Here is a 7,856-nt window from a genome sequence, read left to right on the forward strand (position 1 = left end):
ACCTCAGCCTCTGGAATAGCTGGGATTACAGGCATGCACCACCACACCCAGCTAATTTTGTATTTTTAGTAGAGACGGAGTTTCTCCATGTTGAGGCTGGTCTCGAACTCTTGACCTCAGGTGATCCGCCCACCTCGGCCTCCCAAAGTGCTGGGATTACAGGTGTGAGCCACTGCGCCCGGCGAAAACCCACACTTTCATGGTAAATTCTACCAAACATTTAAGGACAATGTAACACCTATTCCACTTAAACTCTTCCAGAAATTAGATGAGGAAGGAGCATTTCCCAACTCATTTGATGAGACCAGAATTACTCTAATATAAAAATTAGGCATGTTGAGGAAAGAAAACTGCAGACGAATATCCTCCCTGAATAGAAATAATTTTTTTAAACAAAATATCAGCAAATCAAATTCAGCAATGCTCGCAGGGTGGGCTTTGGCAGGAGGCGAGCATGCGCGGATCCTGCAGGGCGCCCGAGCGCCGCCGCGCCAGTCAGGCCTAGAGGCAGGATTGAAGCCAGGAGGCGGCTGAGCAGGACCTGAGGGCATTAGCCTCCTCCAACAAGTGGTGGCCTCAGGCAGCAGTCACCTCCATCTCCAGGACACCCGTGGACGTGGTGAAGGTCCGCCTGCGCTCTCAGCGCCCTGCTGTGACTGACGCCTAGCTCCGGACTCTGGACCTCTCCTAAGCCGAATCGCCCTCCTCCCTCCGAGCCACAGGGCAGGGCCTCCTGTGCTGCAGCGGTGTCCTGGAGCCCCTGCACCTGTCTCCAGATAGTATCCGCTGTGCCACCAGGACCCGCTTCACTGGCACCATGGGTGCCTTTGTGAAGATTGTGAGGCACTAGGACAACTGGGGAGCAGCCTCCTAGCTACCCTGGTGATGAACCTGCCAGCCACCACCATCTACTTCACTGGCTTACGACAAACTCCAGGCCGTCCTGTGTGACAGAGCCCTGACCTCTGATCTCTACGCACCGGGAGCTTGTGGAGACACAGCTGCAGGCTCAGCACGTGGCCTGCCATCAGCTCGGCACCTGTGTCTGCCTGTGGTAGCTCAGGGCGGCTGGCGCTCCCTGTGGCAGGGTTGGGCTCCACTGCCCTTCAAGATGTGCCCTTCTCAACCCTGCACTGGTCCAACTCTGAGCTGGAGAAGAGCTGGTTGAATGCCAAAGGAGTAGAGGTAAGCAGGCCTCAGCTTTGTGGCTGGTGGAGTCTCAGGGATGGTGACTGTGGCCCTGACACTACCCTTTGACGTGGTGAAGACTCACTGGCAGGCTGCCCTGGGAGTGGTGGAGGCTGTGATAGTGATGTCCCGCCCATCACACCGACTCCACCAGGCCCAGTGGGGCACCAGGGAACTCTGCAGATTTCCTCCCGAGGATCTTCTAGGCTGCCCTGTCCTGTGCCGTAATGATCAGCCTTTATGAGTTCTGCAAAAACTTTTTCCAGAGGATCAACCAGGAATGGCCTCTGGGCCATGGAAAGAGGTGAGGAGAGGAGGACCCCATCTCTTCACGGGAGGGAAGTGGGGCAGGAGACTGAGCCAAATGCCTTTTCCTTAGCACTGAGGGGAGGGTCCTTGATTTGCTTCCCTCCCAACTGCCAGCCTCAGGGCTACGGCTGCCCCTCGCGGCCACCCAGGCCTCCTTCTGGAGGATCCTCACTTTCCCACCCCCCAAGTTCAAGACCAAAGCTCTTAGAAAACTATAAATAAAGATAATTAAAAATGATTACATTATTCGTATAGATACTTCACCAGAGAAGATATGCAGATGTCAAAACAACAGTATAAAAGTTATTGGTTATTAGGAGAATGAAATTAAAATCACAAGGACATACTATACACCCAATCAGACTGGCTAAAATTAAAAAGATGGACAATACCAAGTGCCACGAGCATGTAGAACCTGTAAAAAGCTCATTCTTAGCTACTCATATGAAAATGAATGCAAAATGGTACAGCCACTTCATAAAACAATTGGCTATTACTTATGAAGTTAAATATATACTTAATATATGACCCAGAAATCACGACTGGGTATCTACCCAGAGAAATGAAAACATATATACACACAATCCATATAATGTAAATGTTATGACTTCCTTATTCATGGTTACCAAAAATCATAAGCAACTCAAATGTCCACCAACTGGTGAATGAATAACAATTCAGACAACGGAACAATTCTCAGCTGTTAAAAGGAATGAACTACTGATACCCAAAACATTTATAAATCTCAAAAGCATTCTAATAAGAGAAAGAATTCATAATTAAACACCTGTATATCGTATGACTCCATTCATATGACCTTGCAGAAGGGCAAACAGAGAGAAATTATATTAGTGGTTGCCAGTGGTTGCCAGGGAAACGGGTGATGTGAGAGGATTGTCTACAAAGGGGCATGAGGTAACTTTTTGGGAATGGAAACATTCTATATCTCGATTATGCGTGTGGATACCGACTGTATACATTTGTTAAAATTCATCCAACTGTACTCTTAAGGTGAAAACTACTATATGTAAATTACAAATCGATAAAATATTTCATTTATGGAGAAGCTTGAAACTTTATATCAACATTTCTATTAACTTTCTAGATTTAACCTTGATATCATATAGGTAAAGGTCTCAGTTGGACAAGAGGGCCTATTTCAGTAGAAAGAGTCTAAGAACTTAGCTTCCTGTTCATATTTTGCTGTGATGTTGAGTAAGCTTTTTAATTTCTCTCAGCTCAAATATAAAATCCCTTACCTACTTCACAGTCTTTATAAAAACAAATAAGTCAATTTATTATTTATTAGATAATTCAACACATATTTATTCAATGTTTAAAATGCGTCAGATACTATGATTGGCAGCAATAGATTAATGAGCTAGATAGGTCTCAAGTCTCATGGGTCATGTAATGTAATAGAAAGTGAGTAATAACATTATTGCGTAATATTTTTAGGATAGGGAACACTTGGAATAATGGGAACATATAGCTGATTGTAATCTGGTTTAAGAATCAATGAAACTTTCCTAAATAAATGATTTTTTTTTTTTCATTCAAGACCTGAAAGACTGTTTAACTAGCTGTGGTTTGGGAAGAGGGAAGAGAGAGGAGTGGAATTGACAACTGGGACAAGGGGGTAGACTCAAGCCAAGACGATGGATTCAATAAAATGAATGCAATTCGATTACATGATTAGAGAAAAAACAGAGAGGATAGCTAGACAAGGAACAGGGGCCTAAGAAATGACTTATAGAGTGATAAAGAACTCATAGACTTTAAAATGCTTTCTTTGTTATAAAACAAATTATCCGTATGTATTTTGATCTATTTCTCTGTAATTTTGGTTTTTTTCTTGTATATCAAACAATTTATTGACAAAATAAGACACATATGTTGTCTAAATGTATCCAGTAAATTATTATTTATATGATAGTGAATAATAAGATATTCAAAGCTGTGGCAGGTGGGGCCCAACCCTGCCACAGGGAGGTCCAGCAGCCCTGAACCACCAGAGGCAGACACGGGTGCCGAGCTCATGGCAGCACAATTTTATTTATTGGCAAAATAAGACACATATGTTGTCTAAATGTATTCAGTAAATTATTACTTATATATACTGAATAATAAGATATGGCTTCTGGCCTGATGGACTTAGCAATCTATATTTAGATTCATGATCTCTTCTCATATCTTTTTGGATTTTACGGAAATATCTCCTTCTCAAGTAAAGTCTCATATTACCAGCCCTGCACTTCCTATCATCTCTTTCCCAATATGTTTTTCTTCTTAGCTTTTATCACAGTTGAACATAGTATACACTTGACTTGTTTGTTTATTGTTTTCCACCCTACTGTAATATGAACTTCATGGGCATGGAGATATTTACTTTCTGTATTTGTTGACTGCTATATTCCTAACTTCTACCACATAGCCTGGTATAAAATTACATAATCAGTAAATATATATAAAATGAATAAATTAATTACTGTATTGGTTTAATAAAGAAGGAAAAATAATTTTAAGACCTATCTACTAGAATTCTACTTTTTAAGTTAAAAAATCCCTTAAGGCTGGGTGCGGTGGCTAACGCCTGTAATCCCAGCACTTTGGGAGGCCGAGGTGGGCAGATCATGAGGTCAGGAATTAGAGACCAGCCTGGCTAATATGGTGAAACTCCGTCTCTACTACAAATACAAAAATTAGCCAGGCATGGTGGTGTGCGCCTGCAGTCCCAGCTATTCAGGAGGCTGAGGCAGAAGAATCACTAGAACACAGGAGGCAGAGGTTGCAGTGAGCCGAGATCACGCCCCTGCACTCCAGCCTGGGCGACAGAGCGAGATTCTATCTCAAAAAGAAAAAGAAAAACAAACAAAAAAACTCTAAAAATGCATGTCTTTATTCTTAAAAGTGGGCAGAGTTATGAGTAAAATATAAGTTTTCTCCATGTGGTTATTATTAATTATTAACCTGAATGAAAAAGACAGTCACTCATCATGCTTAAAAATAACAAGTGAGGGAAACCATGTCAGTTTCCAGAAATTAGATTTAATGGAAGAATACAAAGACCTGCACAGTCATAAAACCAGTATTTGAATTTACATATATATATATATATGCATATATTTTTTGAGACAGCATCTCACTGTGTTGTCCAGGCTGGAGTGTCATGGTGTGATCATGGCTCACTGCCGCCTTGATCTCTTGGGCTTAGCTGATCCTCCCAGCTCAGCCTCCTGAGTTAGCTGAATTGCAGTCGCCCGCCACCACACCGAGCTAGGTTCTTTTTTTTGTTTTTTTGGTTTTTTTGGTATTTTTGGTAGAGACAGGGTTTTGCCATGTTGCCCAGGCTTGTCCTGAACTCTCAGACTCAAGCGATCTGCCTGCCTCAGCCTCCCAAAGTGCTGGGATTACAGGTGAGAGCCACTGCACCTGGCCTTATAAAATATTTTTAATAATTATTTACTAAGGGATTTTTTTGGTTATTACTTATCTCTCAAACAATATGCAGGGAACATCCTGTTTCAAAAAGGATAGTTTGACTTGACTCTCAAAAAATATCAGTTTCATGTGATCAGTTCGTTGAGCATAAACAGTTATATAAATGGTATAGATACCTAGGATTAAAATCTGAAAATGAGAACTCAGAAGACATCATTATTGCCTTTAATCTCTTTGTGATATACTAATTTCATCTCTTTTAACATCTTTATTAAATTGGTAAATTGGAATTATAGAATATTATATTGACAGACAAATTGAAAAACTCATTCTTAGCTACCCATATGATGTAATAGGAGATACTTAATAAGTTCTTTTTGTTGTTGTTGTTGAGATGAAGTTTCGCTCTGTCTCCCAGGTTGGAGTGCATTGGCACGATCTCGGCTCACTGCAACTTCTGCCTCCCGGGTTGAAGTGATTCTCCTGCCTCAGCCTCCCAAATATCTGGGACTACAGGCACATGACACCACACCCGGCTAATTTTTGTATTTTTAGTAGAGACAGGGTTTCACTATGTTGGCCAGGCTAGTCTCGAACTCCTGACCTCGTGATCCGCCCACCTCAGCCTCCCAAAGTGCTGGGATTACAGGAGTGAGCCACCGTGCCTGGCCCTTAATAAGTTCTTATTTGTAAAACATGACATCATGTGGTTATTGTTACTGTCCCTTTTTGAGAGCCAAAATGTTAAAATTCTTGATATGGATTTATAGTTGTATATTTTTGATTGATTACAATATAAATTGTGATTTTATGCAATTATTGTGATGAGGGTCAATCTCTGTTTCCCTTTATTTCTCAGAAGAGAATGACAAGAAGATATCTCATGTGGAATATGCACTTACCACTCCTGATTCACCGAGACACAGTCGACCCGAATGATCTAAAGGAGAAGGTATAAATTTGGATATGTTTTAGGCTTTGTAAGATCTTTATTTTGGGGTTTCTATTCACATAACTCTTGTCAAAATAATGTATTATTTGACTCCTTGTTTGACTTGAAAAATCCTCTGATGTTTTTCTCCAGAGTTTAGTTTTGGAAGATTATGAGAAGAGGAAAGTAAGAGTGAAAGCAATAGTGTCATGTGACTTGATCTCAATTTGAAATCCTCTTCTCTAACTAGTTTCTTTTCCAGTCAGCCTTATTACCTATTCACACACTGATTGCCAAATAAGCTCCATGAGGCTAGATACATTTTTTTTTCTATTTGGTTCACTAAAATATCATTATCACTTAGAATAGTGTCTGTCATGCCACTGATGCTCAATGAGTATTTTTGAATGAATTATTCATTCATTCATTCAATGAATGTTTGTTGAAGGAGACCATATGTTAAGCATTACGATAGATACTAGTGTTGCATAGCTAAAAGAGAGAAATACTGCCCTTAAGGGTCTCATAGTCCAGTTAGAAAGACAGAAAGTATACAGATTTGGATAAATGCTATATGGAATAAGAGTGGAGTTGTGGAAGGTCAAAGAAGGGTGTTCTTTCAACACTTGGTTCAGAAATGAAAGTGGATTAAGCAGAAAAATTTTTTTGATTAGGATAACTCTGATGGGGACGAAGATAAAGGAAGGTTCCAGGTGAAGAGATTGCACTGACATGGGGGCGTGGCCAGCAGTGGCCAGCAAGGTTGTGAATGATTACAGAATCCAAGCTTTCATAAGTAATACAGGAGGGAAATCAAATATGCAAAATACAATTGTGATCATGGGTAAAGAAAGCAAAGAATTTTAGTAGAGAGGAACTAAGCAGGTAGAATCATCAAGATTTGGCCAATTGGGCTAGATGCAGTGGCTCATGCCTGTCATCCAACCACTTTGGGAGGCTGAGGTGGGAGGATCGCTTGAGTCCAGGAGTTCGAGACCAGCCTGGGCAACATAGTGGGACCCCCATCTCTACAAGAAATACAAAAATCAGCCAGGCATGGTGACATGCACATGTAGTCCCAGCTACTCTGGAGGCTGAGGTGGGAGGCTCACTTGAGTCTAAGAGGTTGAGCTTCAGTGAGCTGAGATCACACCACTGCACTCCAGCCTGCATAACAGAGTGAGACCCCATCTCTAAGGGGGAAAAAAAAGATTTGGTCAATTGTAGGATGATGGGAATACAGAGCCAGATATCAATGATGACTTGTGGCTTTTGCATTGGAAAACTTGAATCATGGTCCCACTCAGCAAGATGCAAAATGAAGGCAGAGGGTCTGATAGCAGATGGATAGTAAAGTAAGGAGTTCAGCTTTGAATGGTGAGTTTTCAATGCATGTGGAGAATTCTTGTGAGAATTTTTTTGAAACATCAGATACATGAGTATGCAGATTAGGAAAGTGATCATGTTTGGATATATAAATTTGGGTGTCCATTATGATATAAGTGGCAGATGAAGCCATGGCAATAGATGAGATCATTCATTGAGATTGTACAAATTAGTAAGAGAGAAAGGGCCAAAGACAGATTCTGGATAAAAATTATTTGAAGATTAAACAACAACAATAACAACAACAGCAACTAAAACCAATTAGGAAATTAATGTAAAACGTGAGAAATCTATGAGTGTTGTGATGGAATATATGGGAGGAATGTTCCTTTCTCTCTTCACTCAGATACACGTTTTTCTAGTTTCATGAAATGGACTGTCTCCCACCTAACCCTCTCTTGCTTTTGTGTTTTTGCCTTCTATGAGAATTGAGATAACATTAAGCTATTCTGTCCTTTGAACTGTTGATATGACTTGCTTTTAACACAGTACAGAGCTGTTGTTTACTTTGGGAGCATATTTTAGACTCATTTTTATTAATGGTTATAGGCAAGGATAGGATTTTAAAATATTAATGGCCAGTATGGCACCAGCTCAACCA

At 40.9% G+C, this 7,856-nt stretch overlaps 1 pseudogene; it reads left to right on the forward strand.

The window, feature by feature from the left end:
- Positions 1-454: 454 nt before the first annotated feature.
- LOC129481683 (probable mitochondrial glutathione transporter SLC25A39) lies at positions 455-1,168 on the forward strand (annotated as a pseudogene).
- Positions 1,169-7,856: the final 6,688 nt, after the last annotated feature.

The sequence above is a fragment of the Symphalangus syndactylus genome, chromosome 5, assembly GCF_028878055.3.
Source record: "Symphalangus syndactylus isolate Jambi chromosome 5, NHGRI_mSymSyn1-v2.1_pri, whole genome shotgun sequence".
NCBI lineage: Eukaryota > Metazoa > Chordata > Mammalia > Primates > Hylobatidae > Symphalangus > Symphalangus syndactylus.